This window comes from Miniopterus natalensis, chromosome 7 (genome assembly GCF_054644295.1).
Source record: "Miniopterus natalensis isolate mMinNat1 chromosome 7, mMinNat1.hap1, whole genome shotgun sequence".
NCBI lineage: Eukaryota > Metazoa > Chordata > Mammalia > Chiroptera > Miniopteridae > Miniopterus > Miniopterus natalensis.
The window spans coordinates 47,931,325-47,953,117 of NC_142087.1; the positions used below are offsets into that span (position 1 = coordinate 47,931,325).

Sequence of the window (21,793 nt, forward strand, 5' to 3'; positions counted from 1 at the left end):
CGAACGGGACCAGGGAGCCCCTGCCGCCGCCGCCGCTCTCCCCGCTCTCGCAGCACGCGCTCCCCGGCCGCGCCGCGCTCCCCGCGCCGATCCCCTCCAGCCGCGGCCGCCCGCCCTCGCCCCCGCCTCCCTCCTCCGCCGGGCCTCCCCGCCCGCCGCCTGGCCAATCGGAGGCCACCGAGCTGCGGCCGTAGCCTTCCGGATCGCCCGCCCCCTCTCTCCGAGCGCCCCGTTTTTGCTGCAGCCCAAGGGGGATCTCCAAGGGGGATCGCGGGAGGGAAGCCTGGGGTGCGCGGAGCACGTCCCCAGCAGGTGGAGGGGTTTCGGGAAATAACTTGCACAGGAACTTAATTGGTGACAGGTTCCTCTTTGGACCGCAAAGGGGAATCAGTTAGAGAATAGGCAGGGAGGGGGGGCGCACGAAGCGGAGACGGATGCCTCCTTGGCAGCCGAACGCACGCTTCGCTTTCTGTTTTGTCGTTCTTTCGAGATACATTATTTTTCTGGGCCGGGAGTGAGGTTATTTTTCTGCGCCGGGGCAGACACACAAACTGGCAAAGCAGGCAGAGCACATTCTGGCCATTGTCTGAGACCCTTGCCACGAGCCACCTGCGGCGGACAGGGCGGAGGCCCGCACCTCTCCCACCTTGGAGGCTTTGCGGGAACAAAGTTCTAGTGTTCCTGTTTTTTCTTCTGTTCCCCCTGAGAGTTTGAGAGTGTTATTTTATTGGAAATCTCCCGTTTTATATTTCTACTCTTTAGTGGTACAGTTCGTATTTTTTAGCAAACAGTTCCAGCGATTTTGACGACCTTCCTACATCAACCCCAACAACAAATGGGGGGAAAAAAAGAAAAAGAAAGAAGGAACCTAAAAGCCAGAGCTTGGCGTGAAAATTGGATTATCTGAAAGACAAGACGACTGATGCAGAGTTCGCACCAAGTAAAGGATTTTTACTTCTTCCTTTAAGGCGAGAACTTGGAGTGGAACACAAAAAGTGAGAGACTTTACAAGTTTAGGTCACAGACTTTTGGGGAATGCAGGGGAGGGTGACAGAGCAATTGCTTTTTGAGAGAGAATAAATTTTTCCCCAAGTTTTACAGGTAAATAAAAATACCGGTTTTATCTAAGCGTTTTAATACTTTGGAGGTCGTCGAAATTCGTTGCAGTTTATAAACGACTCTTTGGCTTTCTATAACCGAAATATTATTATTTGAATTTGAGTTTCAGGATACTGATCATTTAAGAACTTGATGAATCTCTAAGAATCAAGTACTAATTTCTTTGACGTAGGTGATGCAGCTTTTAATAATATACTATTACTGGGTAGGCTTTTAAAATTTTAATATTCATGGGGAAACATTCAATTTTAATTAAAACAATATTATAGGCCATTTCTTAATGAAACACAAAAAAATTTCCCTGGCTTTTCTTCTCAGAAGAATAAGGAAGGTTATGTTAATTAAATTTAAAGACCAAGGGCTTGGCTTGTTCTTTCTCTTTTTCGCCCTTCTTTGCTAGATATTATTGTCACACAATTACTAATCTGCATAAAAGTTCTCCTTGCAGTAAGATATTTATAAGTTCCATTTTCAAGGAGTCATGCATAATAGTAAAACATCCAGTGGCAACATGGGGATAATGTTTATTATACTACAAAATAGAATTTATAGATCCCATCTCCATGCCTAAGAGTTCAGCTGTGATCCTGGACCTGAGGCCTTAACATTCTCACCACTCCCAGCAGTAGCCATTGATATTTATTGCCATTCTGATTAATTTAAAGGTAGAACAGCTAGCTTCCAGCATGAATAACTATTACTTGTTAGTATTAGGCTTAAAACTTTGAACATCATGCCCATAATAACTTAAACTCTTTTTTCAAATATTTTTTAATTGATCTCAGAGAGAAGAAGGGAAACGGAGAGATAGAAACATCAATAATGAGAATCACTGATCAGCTGCCTTCTGCATGCCCCCTACTGGGGATGGAGCCCACAGCCCAGCAGGTTCCCTGACCCCTGACAGGGAATGGAACCCTGACCTCTTGGTTCATGGGTGGATGCTCAACCACTGACCTATACCTGCCTGGGCAAATTAAACTCTTATAACTTCAAAATCTGCTTTGCAATGCCTGTCAGTCAACTAATTCTCTAATTCCAATAGTTTTTTTTAACACACAGATAAGTAAGCACTTGCTTTTTTTTTTTTTTTTTGGTCCAATTGCATGCTTTTCACTCTTCAATGGTTGTGAATTTCTTTGGAATCTTGCCTGAGTTTAACCTGATCCTGATCACATGGTCAACCAAAGTTTGCTAATCAGCCTTTTATCAGAAGAAGGAATAGCCTAGTCTAAAATCATGTTACTGGAGACATAGTGCATTCATTTGATGTTAATAAAGTAGATTTGGTGTTGACCTTGGCACCCAACACAGCTTTACCTCCATTGCAGCATACTTAAGGTAATCTAATGAGGCCATTCATTTCTCTGGGCAAACGGTGAGCAAACTCGGATTTTCTACCTCTGCTCAAAGCATCACCAGTCTGAAGACTAACTTTCCATCAGCCTTCAGAGCTCCAGGGCTTCAAGGGGCTTGGCAGTGATTGAAACAGCCAGGTGGTGGAGGGAGCGGGGTAAGACAAGAAAAATCAAAACTAAGGCTGGACTCATACACTGAAAGTCAGTCTAATCCCTTGATTTCTGACCTATGGACTGCTGCTGATTCACTACAAATAAATATGTGCACCAAGCATTGTGGGCAGCCTGAATAAATGATATCTACTGCACATATAGCCAGTTTTCATATGTATATAATGCCATGAGGATTCATTTTTACACATTCATTTCAAAGTAAGATCATACTAACTTTTTATTCTGGTGAATTTTCTCAAACAGGAGATTCTAAGTGTACAAATACATTATATGAGTGTTTGCATAAAAGGGTCCTCACTTTGGAAACAAATGCCAACCAGCAGTAGTCTATCCGCAGCAGAACCATGCCCCCCACGACCCCAACACGCAGCTCCAAGACAGGTACCACACTTGTCCTTATTTCTGACACTTAGCTAAGTGTCCTTCCCATATATTGAATGAAGACCTTCTTCTGCTCCAGGACAAGCTAAGATTGTCCATTCTCCCTTGAGAAGTATCCCTCACATTGCAAGATTTGCCCCCAATTAGCTTAAGTGTATTAAAGCTGAGGGTCCCTGGGTAATATACCTTTCACAGAGTTATGAAATTTTCTAAATGAAACTTAAAGATGGCCCATGCAACCCCATCATTTTACAGGAACACTGAGCTTAAAGAGGTACACAAGGCTACTAGCTGGCAAGTTGGGCCCTCAATAAGACACAGGCTCTCTACCTAGGCTCTTTACCTAAGCTCTTTATGTGAATCTAGGGAGTCCCTTTTAACTTTAGATAATTCAACTACAGCTGACTCTTGAACAACACAAGTTTAAACTGCAGAAGTGTACTTATACATTAACTTTTTTCAATAAATACAGTCGGTCCTTCCTATATGCGGGTTTTCACATCTGTGAATGCAACCAACGGAAGATTGGAAACAATATTTTTGCATTCCAAACCACACTTTCCCAACTGTGGATCCCCTACTGGATGGAAAATACTGTTTGGATCTGTGTTTGGTTGAATCTGAGGATCCAAATGGCCAACTGTAGAACCCAAAGTTATACGTGGATTTTTGACTATGCAGGAGTCATGCCCTTGAACCCCAAGTTGTTCAAGGGTCAAATGTATATGGAATAAGAGGGAGATTTAAGAGAAAGAAAAAGAAAATTTAATGATATTGAGGATCTGTCCACTATTTCTCTCAAATGTTTTGTTCTTCAAAATACATTGTCCTCCCTTATCTGTTGGGGAGGCATTTCAAAACCCTCAGTAGATGCCTGAAAACTTAGTCTGAAACCCTGTATATGCTATATTTTTTCCTATACACACATACCTGTGGTAAAGTTCAGTTTATAAATTAGGTACAATAAGAGATTAACAATCACTAATAATAAGAGAACAATTATAACAGTATATTATAATAAAAGTTCTAGGAATGTGGCCTGTCTCTGTCTATCTCTCTGATAACCAGTCTGATAAACAATCTGGCTACTAATTGACTAATGGGCAGAGAGCCTATGCAGCCTGGATATGTGCATGAGTCACTTCTCTGGCAGGACAGAGCAGGGAAGCTTAAGATTTTTTTACACTACTCAGAGCAGGTCACAATTTAAAACTGGTGAATTGTTTATTTCTGGAATTTTCCGTTTAATATTATCAGACCAAGGTTGACCACGGGTGACTAAAACTTCAGAAAGCGGAACAGCAGATAAGGGCTACTGCGCATGTGAGATTGGAGAACTAACTTTTCTTTCTGCTGGTCTCAGTTCTCATGTCCCTTTCTCAGTGTGATCATCTCGCCATATTTAGTGTGATAAGGTCATTTCAAGATCCATATCTTTGGTACAACCTGGCTGTTAAACACAGCCAGGCATTCAACTGGTACTCAACCAGAGAAGTCTTGGTCAGTTCCAATACAAGAAGAAAAACCTGGCCTTCTTTTTAAAATCTACTCTTGTTTGGAAATGTTATTTACCTGTTTTCTTTCATTTTCTTTTAGTGTTTGAAAAATCAAACTCAACATTTTCATGGAAAATATAACCAAGTGATTAACCTGAAGTACATATGGTTAAGTGTGAATCAAGGGTGAGTTTCTGAACAATTCTAATGGTCTTTTTTCTTGTCTTCAAAATGTGGAAAATATGCCAGTATTTCTTAAGAAAGCCTGATAGACATAGTGGACTACAGTAGGGGCTTAGCACTTTATTTATATGTGTATTAAATATGCTTATTTCCATTGAGAATTTGGAGCAGAGTACTCAAGAATCTCAGTAACTGCTCCTCTCACCCTTTCTAGTTCTGTCTGCAATTAAAAAACAAAACAAAACAAAAAACACCCCCCACACAAAATAAAAAACTCAGAGCTTTTAATCAGAGTTTTACTTGGGAGGCTTAAATTTTGCAGAACAACACAACATAACTAATGTAGATAATAATGGCTGAGTAAATAATCTACAGACTGACACAAGTAATAAAAATTTGGTGGCTTTATAAGATGCATAAAAACAAACCTGAGAATATGAAAGTATTAATTGGAAACAAGATATTCAGTTTTAATGTACTGAGTTCATATATAAGAAAGCTAATTCATTTTTGGAGTTATCTCATACATTAATAATAGCATGACATGACTAAAGCTCATTTTACTTGGAATCTTTCTCTTGTGAACCATTTCTCAAACCACTTCTAAGTATGGGTTCCCAGAGTCAAGTTTTCATAGTGATTTCCTGACTCCTGCTCCAAGATCAGCTGTATCAGAGAAAATAAGATTTTCATGATATTCAAGAAATCTACCTTCTGCAGCAGGGGAATGGGTATTTACGGGGTAAGAGCATCACTTGGGATTACTTAAAAGTCAGAAGGCCTATTTCTCAAGATAAATGCCTCTTCAGGAGATAAAACAAATACTGAAGACTTTGTTAACCTTTGGTTGTGCCAAACTTTTGTCCTCATGTCCTTTTAAAAGCAAAGATCTGCCTTCTGGATAGTTCTGAAATACAGCTGTCAGTATTTGGAGGATAGTAAAACATGACTAGTGTCTGAACTGATGCTGCCTGTCTGTGCCTTTCCCTCCAGTGAAAATCAAGGCAGTTGATAAAGTATTTCTTAGGCTCAGGATACCAGTGTTCTCTTCCCAGGTCTATGGCTGGCTGAATAATCTTAAACACACCGCTTAATTTCTTTACACGTTTTCTCACAACAGAACAGAAATAATTCCACTTTCCTCACAGAAATGCTAAGATGACTAAGAAAATAATGTCCGTAAAGCCTCTTTAGTTCTTTAGAGAGAAATTCTAGATAAAAACATGGAATTCTTTAAGGCTATGGATTCAGCTATCACAAGAGGAATAATTATTTGGCTCCCAAAGTTAAGTCACACTTTAATGATGTGGCACAACCAAAAAAGCCACTATGTGCTTATTAAATCTTTTTCTCTTTTTTTTTCACTTATCCACAGATTTTTTAAATAAATGAGACATGTAGTCTTTTAAAAAATATTTTATCAATTCTAGAGAGAGAGAGGGAGAGAGACAGAGAGAAACATCGATTTGTTTTTTCACTTATTGATACATTCATTGTTGCTTCTTGTATGTGCCCTGATCAGAGATTGAACTCTTAACCTTGGCACGTCAGGACAATGCTCTAACCAGCTGAGTTACCCAGCCGAAGCCTATCCACAAAATTTTAAAGTAACACGTTTATCTTTCCATGTTTATGCATAGATATTTGAGAGAATTATATGCAGTTAAATAATCACTGTAAGCACCATAATTATTCATATGTAATTCATAGATGAGTCCTTACATTGCAGTACTATCTGGAATGATATAGTTGTAGTTTTCCTTTTGACAGTGAATGTAAAAAAAAATCAAGGTTAGACTCATTTATTACAGAATTTATAATGTATGTCACTGTGATTCATTCTTTACATAACTCAAAAAAGCTGAGTGATAATCACAAATAAGCATTATCTTTTGAGGAAGTCTATTATTTTGAGTCATCCTTGAGAAAGGTTTGGAGGAGATGATAATATTCTCACTTCTAAAGTTGTTATGACAGCCAATAATAAACATGCATTTGCATTCTAAAACTAATTTATCCAAGCCATGTGAAATTTCAAGCTCTCTAAGGCTCACTAGGACACAGGATGTTTCCGATTGAGGAAAGAGAACTTTAAGGAGTCTGGTTATTAGGACAACGAGGGAAGGGACAAGCAGAGGTAGGGACAAATGAACACCACTAGACATCAGAGAAGGGAAGGACTAACCCATTTGAGATTTGTGCTCTCTAAAGAGAGAAGGGGCTCATGATGTAGATAGAAAGTGTGCTATGGCCAAACTACGCAATATGGGCAAGGTCATAATCCTAGCAATTGCTCAATAAATATTCGCTCAGTATCAGGAGTGAGTCATGCCAGAAAAAAAATAAACAAACATGACATGGAATTTGGACGAGAGCGTGGGGATGACAGCCTTTCAGCATCCAGGACAGATAGGAAGGTCCACACAACAGGGCAACTGATAAGTAAGGGTCCATCGAGGGCAGCTCAGTCTGTCCTCTCCCAGATAGTTACACATCTTGTGAGAAGAGCAAGTCATTGACAGTGAGAAAGCTTCACTCTGAGATGCTTGCTGGTGGGCATGTGTGCTGCTATTCTCAGCTGTCAAACTGTTTCCTCAACAAATATTAAAAATCTATTTATACTTCAAAATTTCCCCTCTTAAATTATTTTTGTGAAGGCGAAAATGATGTAAAATGGCTCTTTCTAGTTCATAGTAAGTAAAAAATAGGCACTATCCGTATGTTAATGAGAGAGTCTAAGCTTTAGCTGAAGAAGGTATATGTAGACTTCTTTATTTTTTCCTCATTTTCTGGAACTCCGGTTTTTGCCTCTGTTTTGTTGACTGCTGCTACTTCATCTCCATCGGAGTTGGTCATCCTTCCCTTGCCAAGGATGAGATACGCATCAGTCTCAACCGAGGCCTATGCTCGCAGCACCACCTTGGAGCTCCCTTTGTAACCCAGCCCTTCATGAAGCTAATGAGGACACCCACCCATTATTCACCTTCTATCAGACAGAGTATCCCCTTCCCAAACTACCTAGACCCATATCTTATTCTTCACCCCTATAGTTTTTAGCTATTTTTAAAAAATTTTTTAAATGCTCTATTCTCAACATAATATAATAGCAGTTATTAAACCCATTTTGAAGGCTTTAGTCACATTATATTGAAACAAACCAAAACTAAGGACCCTCAGTTTCACTAGTCCTGGACAAACAGGTATTCACCTTAATGTGTTCACTTGCATTCACACAAGCTAAAACAGTTCCAGGATGAAGTACTTATTGGTATAACATGGATAGATTCATTTCCAATAGACAATAATGAAATATCAATTTACAACATGGGTAATCCAAACCTGAAATTTGGCATAGATGAGGTAGAAATACCTCAGTAACTAACACATTTAATATAATTATTTTCGCCCGGCCGGGCGTGGCTCAGCGGTTGAGCATCGACCTAGGATCCAGGCGATCAGGGTTCGATTCCCGGTCAGGGCACATGCCCGGGTTGTGGGCTGCAGGCGATCAATGACTCTCTCATCTTTGATGTTTCTAGCTCTCTCTCTCCCTCTCCTTCCCTCTCTCTAAAATCAATAAAGATATATTTAATATATATAATTATCTTCAACGTTTTGTGTTTTTTTAATGATGATGTTATTCTGATATCAAACCCTGCCGACTGAAAAGCCAATGATCCAGAGGCAAGAGCTGGTACGAGGAAAGTCAGTTTACTCAAGAGCTGGAAGCCTAAGAAGATGATGGACTAACGTTGCAAAGACCACCTTAAGATTTCAGAGCAGGCAGGGTTTTTTTATGAGCAAGGAAGGGAAAGGCATAACAAAGGAAACTGGAGAGAGGGAAGGAAGGAGTTATGGGCTCTCTGATGAGGGTGCTATGTGCCAGTCAGGATAGTCTGCTCTGATCACCTTCTCAGAGACAGTCAAATGACCATCTGATTGCTGCCATCCCTGTTTTACCGTCAAACGGAAGCAAGTCTCCAGAGCCAAAATGCTTTCTTTGAGGTTAGTTCCTAGAATCCATTGAGCAATCCTGTTTATCCACAGCTACATGTGAATTTATAAGTCATTCACAGAAATAATGTTAAAACAATGTTGGGGTGGGTTAAAATACTGTATGTGTGTGCTAAAATGTCCTAAAAAAAAAAACCCTGTCTTTCATTGGAGGAGTGTACCTTATAAATGTATGTGAATCAATAAGTCTAAAACTTGCTCTAAATATTATGACAAGTTCCTGGTGGGGAAGGTCATAAATACCTTACTGACTAACACTCCTGCTGTTGAGATTGAATATTTAATTGCTCTTCACTTTCACTTAGTATGAGCCTTCTATTATTTATTTGAAGACTTATGAGGTTGAATTTTGTCATCTTCATTATCAGTACTCCAGTGTTGTTTTTCTGGGTCCACCTGCCTGCTCCTCTTGGCCCAAAGAAATGCATAAGCAGCAGTTTGCAATATAGGGGGGAAAAAAGTTTAATATTGAATTGGTCAATACAGAGACTGGGAGCTAACGTTCTAAAGACACGACTCCCCAGTTGCATATAGGTTACAGCTTATATAGGGCAACTTCACAAAATATGGTGGGTTAGGGGGTTCTGGGCCTTGCTGAGAGCTGATGGGTTGTTTGTGAGGAAAGGGTGAAAACTCATTTCTTTAGGTCTTCAGGACTTTTCAGGCATCCTTCTGTCTGGTCTCATTGGAAAGTAGCCAGGAGCTTGTTCTACCTTAGGGCTCAGGAACTGAAAGGTAACAGGTCGAAATGTTACCTTTAGCTCGTCGGTGGTCTATTTCGTTTCACCATTAGTCAGGTCCAGGCTTCTGTCTTCTGCTGCCTCAGGGGTGGCTGGTTATCCGGAGAAAGGCTAGGTCTCTGAGGGTGTGAATATAGAGAAAGCGATATGATTTCCAGAGCTAAGAGTTAAAACTAAATTTAATCGAAGTCATAAGGACCCTCAATTTCACTAGTCCTGGACAAACAGGTATTCATTAATGCCTAATTTCTGCACCAGTAAGATGAGTGTGTTATATAGTAAATGACAAGGCTGAATAAACTGGGATTCTAAGAATGCTGCCACCAATGTTTGGATTCCCCTCTTAGCTTGTTCTTTTAGAATTTTAGGTGGGGGACAGTTGCCCCTGCCCACAATTGTCCTTAGATTGGGGGGCAGTCTTTGCTCTATGCCCTGGCCTCTGGAGTTACTTTTCTTTTAGGATCTCGATAGGGATCCCTACCTGGAATTTCTCCCTAGATTGAGGTCAGTAAAGCTGCCTGCAAGGCACAAACTTTATCTGGTGGCACCTTAGTGGCCATATGGTCAAGGACAAAGGTTATTTTGGCATTCAGTTTAGTTTAAAAGTTCCATCCTGAAAGTAAGCACTAGGAATCCAGGCATATTATTCTCCAAGTAAAAAGGTCTCAAGTCATAAAGGGAGTGTTCATCCAGATCATTCCTGCCTATGATCAAGGGCATCAAGTCCTCTTCTTGGTGCTTGTCTCAATGGGAATTGCCCTGGCTGGATTGGAGGAACCTCCTGACCAAATTTAGTTCACCTTTGGGTGTGGGGGGGAGACCATTCCCAGGTCCAGTAGACCCCCCTTTACTGCGGAGGTTCTGAGAGGAGCTGTGGCTGCATTCCCACCATAATGTGGTGGAGCAGTGGCAACTGTAGGTCCTTAAGCTGCAGTAAGAATGAGTCTTCATTCTCAGGATCTCGCGCAGAATTGGCCTACCCAGCCTACCTGTTTTTATAATTTTACATTTCCTTTGAACACACTTATTCTGATATAAAAATGTAAATGCTTCTGCATAGGGGATTTCATCCCATTTTTCCTCTCTTTTACAAAATAACTCATCTTGCATGATGGTAGTATAATTTAAGGACCCATTTTCTGGTCAGTGTTCACCTGATCTTAAATTACATTGTGGCCATGCCACCTGGCAAAGGACAAGCATTCTCTTTCTCTTCATTGGTTCACAGTTGAACTTGGCCCAGTTTTGCAAGTTGCATCCCAGCGGGGCTGCATTGTGGGGCCAAGTTAGACATAAGGTTCCCCAAGACAATACCTTTTCTCATAATGACTTTCCACAGACCTTCTACCACTTCCTTAGTCTCTCTTAGTTTCATGCCTAACTATTCATTCAGAGTCTACCAACCTATTTAAGAGAAAACTACTGTCCTCGATTCTTTCAAAAAATGTATTTCTCAAGCCTTATATTGTAAAGTCTGTCCATGACAACTCGACAAGTCAGATACTACAGATAAGAAGCGGGAGGGCTGGGTGGCCCAAACTTCCCACTAGGCTCTGACTTTGAGTAGTATCCCCTGGGGGCGAGGGGCGACGGGGAGCGAACACCAGGTCCACTTAATATGGTGGAGATGAGGCAGACCGGTGCCTTGACTTAGGTGCGGTTAAACTTCCTTCAAAGTCTGCTGAAATGCAGTTGTAATGGCCCCCGCCCCTTCCCAGGAGACTAAACAGAGACTCCACAAATAACAGTTTTAGTAGTCAATCTTAGTTGCTAATTGTAACCTCCCTAATACAACCAATAGGGGGAGCCCTAAACCAAGTTAAATTAGTACCTCAAGCACCCAACAAAAGTAATATGGGGGTGTCTTTGGGATCATCATCCAAAAGGTTACTCTCCGGTAGACATCTCCAAAACAAAACCAAAGAGAAACTTTTGGGTTTCTCCTACTGCACACAAGAAGCTTGTTTCAGTTCCCACCTCCAGACCAGATGGGTCCCAGCAGCTGCTAGGAGAGGGCCTAGAGAGCCCACCTGGGCTAGCAGCTAGCAGACCCACAGGCAGAGACCACCCCATGTTGGGCACCAAAAATTGCTACTGGAACCCTAATGTTTTTCCTTGGGTCACCGCCTACAGGCACTGGCCCAAAGACATGCAGGAGCAGGACTTTTCAGTATGGAAAAAAAAATAGTTTAATATTGAATTGGCCAATATAGATTCAGGGAGCTAATAATGCTCTGAAGACTCTACTCCTTCATGGAGTATAGGTTACAGATTATACAGGACAACAATCACAAAGCATCATGGGTTATGGGGTTGGGTTGTGCTGAGACCTGATTGGTCAGAGGTGAGGAAAGGGTGATAAATCATTTCTTCAGGCTTTGAGGACAGTCCTGAGGTCTTTTCCAGTGTCCACTGGTATGGATCTCATTGGAAAGTAGCTGGGCCGTTGTTTCAACTTAGGGCTCAGGAACTGAAACATAATTTAGGTCAAGATGTTATCTTCAGCCTGTCAGAGATCTGAACTGTGTGACCATTAGTCAGGTTCAGACTAGAGTCTTCTGCTGTTTCAGGGGTTGCTGATTATCCTGGGGAACAGCTAGGTCTCTGAGTGGTATATATGAACATACTATAGACAGAGTGATACTCTAGAGCTAGGATTTAAAACTAAATTTAATCAAAGTCATAAGGACCTTTGGTTTCATCTTGTTATCCAACAATATGCCATCACCTTACCTTATAAGAATTTATAAGATTTTATACAAGAAGATTTTCAAGCGTGTAGTTGAAAGGGATATTAACACCCATTTAACAGATGCACACAGTCATTTACCATTTCACCAGTAGTTTTATTTCCAGATAATCAGTTCCAGGAATGTACCATTCCTGCTTAGAATATCTAGTTTACCTTTCAGTACAATTAGGTAGGTTACCACTTAATCAACAACAAATTTATTAACATATGGGAGGATAACACCTCTTTTTCATTATAAAGGAAATACTTAAAAAAAAAAAAAGTGGTGAATTTTGAAAAGATTATGTCCAAATTGGAGAACTTGAGAGTGAGAACAAAGTACAAGACCAATGCTGCAAATCTCGTTCTTTTACCCTTAGCTCTCCAGAGGACAGGCAGACTGGAGAGCAGCTCTGCACAGGCTGGAGAGTTTATGGAAAAGAAAGAATGGGACAACTGAAAGGCTGGCAGGAGGGAGAACCATGGTGAGCAGGAGCACGGGCACTTGAAGGCTCCAGTGAGACGTTCGTACTCCGTGAGCCTGGCACAAGCTAGCAATGAATAGATGATGGGTTCATGTAGTTCCTGCCTGAAGGAACGCAGGTGCCTGGGATCTGAATAAGCAGGACTTTCTTCAGTTTGCTCAGCAGGGCCTAGAAAAGTTAACCCGAGACCCTGGCTAAAATCTTAAAGACATGACTTTGATTAAATTTAGTTTTAAATCCTAGCTCTAGAAATCAACTCCCCCCCTCGCCCCAACACACACACACACACACACACACACACACACACACACACACACACACACACACACACACACACACACACACACACAGTGTTAGCCGTTCCCCTGGATAATCAGCAACCCACGAGGTACCTCTTTTTCTTCATTTTTTGTTTTTAAGAATCAATTCTGTTGTTTGCATGCTGTATGCCTTTAAGAAATTCCTTTGCTTTCCTCTGCAAATCATGCAGGTCAGGTTATGGATAATACCTCTTATAATCAATATAGCAAAATCAGATTATTATCAAAATTAAAGTAAAAAATGTGTTTTCTATTTTTAGTTTTTCAAAATTATTATTTTAAAAAGGTTTTGCATTTAAAAAAATATTCACTCTTGCCCGGCCGGGCCTGGCTCAGCGGTTGAGCATCGACCTAGGATCCAGAAGATCGTGGTTCGATTCCCAGTCCTGGCATGTGCCCGGATTGTGGGCTCGCTCCCCAGTTGGGGGCGTGCAGGAGGCAGCCGACCAATGACTCTTTCATCCCTAATGTTTTTATATCTCTCTCTCCTTCTCCCTTCCTCTCTCTGAAGTCATTAAAGACATATTTAAATAATAAATAAATAAATAAATAAATAAATAAATAAATAAATAATAAATCTTCACTCTCAAAGAGTAAAAAACAAGTGTGATCTTCCAAAACAGTGCATTTATATTAAACAACCAATATCATAATGAACATTTTTTTTCCAGAAATCAAATTCTTAAATCTTTATGCAAAATTTTGAACATAAAAGTATTTTGTACCTTCAGTTACCATTTTCCCAGCTTCTATTTTTGTTTAAAAATATTTGCTCCTAACCAGTCTTCATCACTAAACATTTCTTCAACTTTGATTCAAATCTCGTAGGTAATATAATTTGTTAACTCTCTGTGACTGATGCTAAAAAGCCTGTATTTATTCTGAGTCAGTTTACAGTGTCCTAAAGACAAGCAATCAAGAAAAAAAAGTAGTGAGGAAGTAGGTGGGGAAAAAAGAACAGAAAGATACTGAGTTATCCGCATTTTGACTTTTTCTGTCTTTATTTAAATGTCTGATCCTGAAAGGGGTGTGGTGTGGGTGGCCCTGCTTTTTAAGAGGTGCCACTAAGCTGTGCTCATAATTTAGTATCAACTCTTCAAAACTTTAAAGCTAATTATTGTCTAGTTTTTCTGGTGTAGAACTTTAATTCCAGAAATTTTATTTCACTTGAACTTAAAACTTGTAAAAATTGTCAAGCTGACATCTCTGAAAACTGAAGCCATCCAATTAGTCCAAAAAACAAATGTTTCTGTGGCATCTATCACCACATAACACCAACAGGCCTGCAGACAAACACATTGGGTTAAAAGGAAAACATGTATTTGAGAAGGAACAACTCAGCTACTGTGCCTTCTGAGAGAGATAGCTGATGATAATTGGTGTAAAGCAGTGGTCTTTAGGAAGTTTTCCCAAGGACTGCATCTAATTTTGTAAAATAGAAGGGTATATTCGCATCCAGAATATGCCTCCAGGGTACAGTCTACTTTCATAATTCAGTTTCACAGCTGTTTATTATGGACACCATTCAGAATGTTAACTATTCATTTTGTTTCCACCATTATTGTTTTTTATTTGTTGTAGCAGACTGAAACTGGCTACTTGACAAGTGTTTGGCACAAATATGAACATACATGGAACAAAGAAGACTAAAGGACAAGTAAGGCCACCAGAAATCTTTGGTAGGTTTCCAAGGTTTTCCTCTGAGGCACTGTTTGAAGGAGAGTAACGAATTTCTGGCTGGTATTTGTAATAGAAACTATTGTGAAGGGGGTATTGTACAAGTACAAAAGTTTTAAAATACCTTGCATGAATTACTTAACTGATTTAACAATGGCTTCAATAATCTTGTATCAATTATCAAGTTCAGTGTGACAATCAAACATTGACACTAAATATAATTTTTTAAAAATTTCTGCATTGAAGGAACCAATGCACAAAATTTTATAATTGTACATATTTTAAAATTGATGAAAAAAAGACCTAATTTTAAAAAATATATATATATAATTACTTGGAGTTACCTCCTGGCCAATAGGAACACTTACCTTACTTTTATATCTGTGGCACCCAACTCAATCTTAAACCCAGGCATTTTAGCCTTCATTGCATTATGTAGATCATGACACCTACTGGCAGCATAGGACTTTGCACCCTAGTTCCATAAGACACTGAAGCCCCTTGGTACCTAAAATAAGTAATTTCATATTTATGCTTATAGTATGAGTCAACATTAAACTTTACTGGAAAATTTATATCTTGGAGCATGACTATTCGTTTGGATAGGTTAAATTATGCTGGGCTAACAAACACTCCCTAAAACTCAGTGGCTTAAGTTAGCAAAGGTTTAATTCTCATACAGGCTACATGTCTACCAGAGATTTTTAGTGATGAAGAGTGCGAAGATTAAATTCTGCCTCCAACCCCACCATTAATTACTAGCCTAATGTCTTAAGGATATTTACTGATTCATTTGGGATATCTTTTCTTTTGTCATCAATCAGGGTCTTTCTGTGTTTGCAGCAGATCCACCCTACTTTAATTGTTACAACTTTGTAATACATTTACTATATCAGAAGACTTACCTCTTCCTCTTAATGTTCTGTTTAAAAAAAAAAATTCTTTGTTATTATCACCTGATTATTTTTCCAGGAAAAGTTTAGTATTATTTTGTTAAATTATTCCAAATCACATTTGATTTTTATTTGAAGAGCATTAACCAACAATTAATTTGATCATAATGAATAATCTGTAAAATACTTAGCCTTCCCATATAAGTCCTTTATATCTCTCAAAAATATTGTAATGTTCTTCATATGTTAAATGTGTGTTTATTAAAATAGAACCTTGGAATTTTATATTTTTGTTGCAACAATGAGTAAAATTTCTTTATATACTTTTATTTCCACATTTGCTCTTTCCTACATAAGAGCATGCTATTGTTTTTGTATTTTCTCTTGTAGTAAAATAATTGTATACATTTTCCATGGGATGCCATTTTGGATTTTTAAAAAGTGAATCACTGTTCTTTATGTCTTGTACTGATATCTCTTAGCTCTGCGTCATGTCTTCTAACATTGCCCAAAGCCTTCTGATAAGGATGGTAGACATCATTGTTCACCTCCTCCACACCCCCACATTTAAACCCAGTCTCCCTTGGGTTTAAACATTAGAAAAGCATGATAGTGACTATTTCTTAATCATGTCTATGGCATATTCTTTGCTCAACATGTTTTCAGTAATTGTAATTCTTGAATTTTTCTATGCCTTGCTCAAAAATTATGGTAATTATGATTTTCTTAATTGATCTAATAATTGAATGTATTATAATAAATTATGTAATACTGACTTTTTGCATTTCTGAAAAAATCCTATGTGATGATTTTTTAAATGTGGCATCAAGTTCTATTTCTAAGATTTATTTGTGATTTTATAAATTATATTTACTGTGAGATATGTTTATCACTGATAATTTTATTTGATATTTGCTAATAACTTTATTAGACATTTGCTTTATTCTATTTTTAAAATACTTGAATATATTTCTCTATTTTTAATTTTCTATTATTTAATTTTGTTACTTAATTCTTCCTTTATTGTAAATTTACGTTTGTTTGCATCCTTCATAATACATAGAAAAATATTTATACTTATGGATTCACCTTTGTACACAAGTTTTGATTTAACATTTTTCTATATTACTTTTTAATTTCTTCTTTGGCTCAATAGTTATTTAAAAAGGTGTTTTCAAATCTATGGGGATGAACCTTTGTTTTTAGTAACAGAAATATTTATATTTTTTGTTCTATTGTTAAAGGTTATTATGGTGAATGCTTTCGATTTCTTGAGATTACTTACTTTGCTTTGGGTATGGTATCAATTTTTTTTCTATGTTTTTTGCATATTTTACATAAAGAAAGTTACCAGTAATGCCAGTAACTGTGAAAAGATGGGATTTTGCTCTGCTTGATACCTAACAAGTTAGCTTCCATTGTTGTGTGAATGTTGGGAGAAGACAGGCAATTCAAGGGTCAGAGAGAGAATATTTTATTACTCACAGCAATAGCAATGGCTAAAGTATCATCATTTTCGTATCAGTTCCCCAGGCTGCAATTTCTACAAGATGAGGTGAAGAGGACTGGGTGACGCCTATAATCACAGTGCATATTTACAGGAGAGGAATCCTGAGCTTGGGAAACTTTTTTTTTTAAGGCAACAAGCATGCCTGTCCTTTGTTCCAGAAGAAGACTGTCACTATCTTCCAAGACTCCAAGCAAGGTAGTTCTTTGCTTCTGATGGAGATTATCTCTCTTCCAAGGTTGTTTTCTATAAAATATATCCTTGGAAAGATGGTCTGCAACAGAGGAATTTAATTCTTCTGCTCGTACGAAGTGCAGATATGCAAGATGCCCATGGAGAATGACCTTCCATCAGGGGAGTAGAGGATGAATGTATATATACAGACGTACACACACATATATATACACATTTGTGAGTATGCGAGACACAGTGTCCTTTTATCATTATGTAATTATGTATTATTTTTCCATACAAACAACCGTAAACCTACTTTTTCCCCACCCTGTATATATATATATATATCAATTCTACCGAATTCCTTAGAATTGTTTTTGTCAGATCAATATAGACATTGATATAAAAATAGAGATATTTGTTATATCTCTCCATTCATCTATCAGAGTATTTCGATGTTTACCAGAATAGGTAATTAGATAGATGGATACATAGACAGAATTGTGTGTTTAAACTGTAATTTCCTAGGTTTTTAATAATTTTGTTTTATGTGTTTTAAGCAGTTTGGCTGTAGGTATCATTTCTCTTACTGTGTGTGATTTTTTCAATATATGACAGCTTTGTTTGGTTCCATTTGTATGAGTATGCCACCTCTGCTGTAATTATTTGCATTGTTGTTTAGATCTCAAAATATTTAGATCTCTCTTAAAATCACAGGACTGTTTTTATTCTCTTTTACAATAGGGGAATTTTAACTATATTCATTAATTTTGGTGGTCTGACAGATAATTTTGTTGTCTGTTTTCTGGTTGTTTGCATTTGACCTCTGTTCCACAGGCTATGTTGTTTACTTTTATCTTCTCAACAGTTTTAGAAAGCAGATTTCCTGTATTTAATCCTGTTGGTGGTTATCTCATCATTATTAAGATATATTCATAACTATTTGCTTTTTAATCAAAATAGCAACAGGAGCTCGTTTATTAATTGTGCTTCCTTTATCCATTTTTTCCCTTCCCAGTCTTTCATGATGTTTCATAATTAATCTGGCTATATGAAATTTGTCATTAATGTACCTATACATATTCCTCTTTCCAAGAAATTGGATTTTTAAGCTGTTGTATTTTTATTACCCTAACAAAGCCACTTAAAAAATTATTTTTTCGTTTTCAGTATTTTCTTTATTCTTTATACTACTATTTTGCAACAGCTGTTGGAACACTATGGCCATCAGTCAAAGGCCAAGAGAAATATTCCTAAATTCTCCAGTTTCTTTGTGCTTTGCAGTCAAGATGGAAGTGAATCAGAATTCTATTGGGTCTGGGCAGTGAACTCAAGGCCATGAAGCTAACCCCTCTGCAAGCAGGAGCAGAATGATGAAGGAGGAAGTGGGACTACGGGTTAGCCTCTGCAGATGCCTAATTCATGATGTGCTTCCAAGGGCCCTAGCAAAGATCTTTTATCTTTTCCCCTTATTTAAAGCTTCTATGCAGAGTGATTTCTGTTTCGATTCCCAACTTGTTCCCTTCTTTCCCCTCTCTACTTCTTTTTTTTTTTTTTTTTTTAATTTTTTATATATCTTTATTGATTTCAGAGAGAGGGCAGCAGAGGGAGAGAGAGATAGAAACACCAATGATGAGAGAGTCACTGGGGATGGAGCCCGCAACCCGGGCATGTGCCCTGACCGGGAATCGAACCCTGATCGCCTGGATCCTAGGTCGACGCTCAACCGCTGAGCCACGCCCGGCCGGGCGTCCCCTCTCTACTTCTTTACATGTCCCTCACTACAGGCCTCAAACTACATAGTTTAAATAAAGCATACTTTTAAAAGCCACCCAAGTGCATGGGAGTACTTGTCTCTGTCTACTCTTGCTGCCATAATAAAATATCATAGATTGGGTGGCTCAAACAAGAGAAATTTAATTTTCTCACAGTTCTAGTGCCTGGAAGAGATTAGGGTTCTAGCATGGTTGGGTTCTGGTGAAATTTTAGTATGTGTGCTTGGGGAGAGAGAGAGAGAGAGAGAGAGAGAGAGAACTCTCTTCTTTTATAAGGCCACCCATTGTATTGGATTGGGACCCTACCCTTATGGCTTCATTTAACCTTATTTCCTAAAGGTCCTATCTCCAAATACAGTCATATTGGGGGTTTGAGCTTCAACATATGAATAATATGGTGACCCTGGAGACCTTCATTTATGCTGTAGCCTGGGTCTAAGAGCCCTTCCACTTTTCCTTAAACGGCTGACTTGCCTTCCTCTTTCAATACTAGTTCAAGGCAGTCCCCTCTAGAAAGCCTTGAGAGAATCCTAGGTGCAGTAGTGAGCTTTGCTGCTCTCTGGTCCTTCCTGTGAAAAGCTCTTCCTTGTTAGTTTTGGACTAGGGCCAGTTTTACCTTAAGCTCTTCAAGCCCAGGGCTGATTTCTTATTTACCCTGAGACTCTTAGTAACTTGGACAGTGTCCAGCGCAGAGTAAGGCTGTAATCAATGCTGGATAAACTTAAAGCACAGAGACTAGACCATCTATGTTGAATGAGGCACCTGGAAATCTTCGGGGAGACCGGAAGAGGAATGGCTGGCCGGGAGGGTGGGAGCGGTCCCCTGTAGGAGCAAGTACCTGAGCCCTGGGTGACTGAGCTCTGGATCTAGTGATTCACTACCAGGACTTCTCAGGCTGCAGGCAGGGGAGACACAAATTTGTACCAGATGATGACAGTCCAGGCCCCTTTCAGAAATAAACATTTTGTAAAATTAGAAAAAATTTGCCACAAAGGGTGCTAGTCTGCAGTGTGGCATCTGGGAAATTCTGCTGCATAGCTAAGTTGCCCGGAGGACATACACTTCATAAAGTGGTAGCAATCAGGATAACAAAACTGTCAGGGGTCTTTCAGGAATAACATTAATCTCCCCATGTAGTCTTTCTTCATAAAATCTCTTTGCAGTAAAGAAGGCCTGGTGGGGATATGCATGTCCTTTATAGATAAAATGGGGCAATCTGACCCTTAAATTTAGCTAGAAAATAATATGATAAATTTTTAATTTTAGTATGATCAAAAAGATTTGATGTGCCTTTTAAGAATATAAAGATGGGAGAATTATCACCAGCCTAATTATTTCCACCATTGTTTAGCATGCTATACATACCCATCATAGGAAAAGGAAAAGTTTTGGGGTCAAATCTTTTAGCCAGACTCTTTTCTCTTTTTCAGGAACATACCGTACCCAAACTACATTCTTTTCTGGTTTAAAAATAATGCTAGACCTTTGATCAACAGATTTTTCACAAGATGTTAAACATTTAGGGTGAAAGGAAATGTTCTTACATTCGCTTAACAGAACTGCTCTTTTAGTCAGTTTTGAATAAATTTATTTTTGAAGCCTGAACTGCTTGCTAATTTCCCAATTAGAAGCTCTTGTAATTGCCACATTAGCACCGTCTTCTTTTCCTTCCCTGCAATGCTATCCTACAACCTGGCTTCTGCAGCAACCTCCCTAACACTTCCGGTGGTGTGGCCCAGGCCACCTTCACCAGGTTTCCGCAGTGTGGCCGGATGGCAGTGGGGCTGCTGGTGTGTCAGGGAGCTCAAGCACCAGCAACATGAACCCTTGTGACCCTCGCTGCACACTCTCCCCCCGGAGTCTCCCTTTCCTAATTGATTCAGCTCCATTGTGAGCAACTTGGGTTAAAAACCCTGACCCTCTTTATCACCAGCTGAATGAAGAAGGCTTTACCTGGGCAGGACTTAGGCCTTTTTTTATTTCATTGATGAATTAAAGACTTAAATTGTTTTAATATAAGGTACCATAATCTTTTAAAAGTATACCTTAGTACTTTTATAGTTTTGTGTACTGCTATAAATATCTCATCTTGATTTTTTTTCAAGCTGATTACCTAAAAAAAAAAAACCCACAAAAACAACTCTCTATGGGAAAGGGAGAGAGATATTTGTCTGTATTACAGAGAAATAAAAAAAAAAGGAACTATTAGTTTATGATTTCACAAATAAATCTCTGTATAAAATATAATTCCTAATTAACATCATTCATAAAGTTTTTTCAGAGGTGGTAAACCAAATGAATGTGTTGACTGCCACTTTTTTTTTAAAGATTTTTAAAAATTATTTTATTATTTTTTTTAGAGAGAGAGAGGAAGGCAGAAGGAGAGAGGGAAATATCGATGTGAGTATAACATCAGTGGGCTGCCTCCTGCATGCCCCCTACCGGGGATAAAGCCAGCAACCCAGGCAGGTGCCCTGACAAGGAATCAAACCGGCAAGCTTTTAGTGCATTGGATGACTCCCAACCAACTGAGCCACACAGACCAGCGCTTGATTGCTACTTTTACATTTACATAAGTTCTTTTGTTTCAGTACTTTTTTCTCAGAGCTGATATACTAAATAAATGTGAAGGCCTTTGGGTCAGAAGGCTGCTCTCAGTTCAGACATCTGTTTAAGCTAGACAATGAATTGGGTTTTGTTGACATAAGAAGAGTTCCAATTGTGCTTTTGGTTTTGCAAATCAAAAGCACCAACTTCTTCAAAAGT

The 21,793-nt window shown here is 38.9% G+C and overlaps 1 long non-coding RNA gene across 1 annotated transcript; it reads left to right on the top strand.

The window, feature by feature from the left end:
- Positions 1-672: 672 nt before the first annotated feature.
- On the top strand, positions 673-14,674 carry LOC107524201 (uncharacterized). The gene is made up of 3 exons (XR_001601945.2): positions 673-968; positions 4,629-4,714; positions 14,586-14,674. It is a non-coding gene; the product is annotated as an uncharacterized LOC107524201 (long non-coding RNA).
- The last annotated feature ends 7,119 nt before the right edge of the window (positions 14,675-21,793 follow it).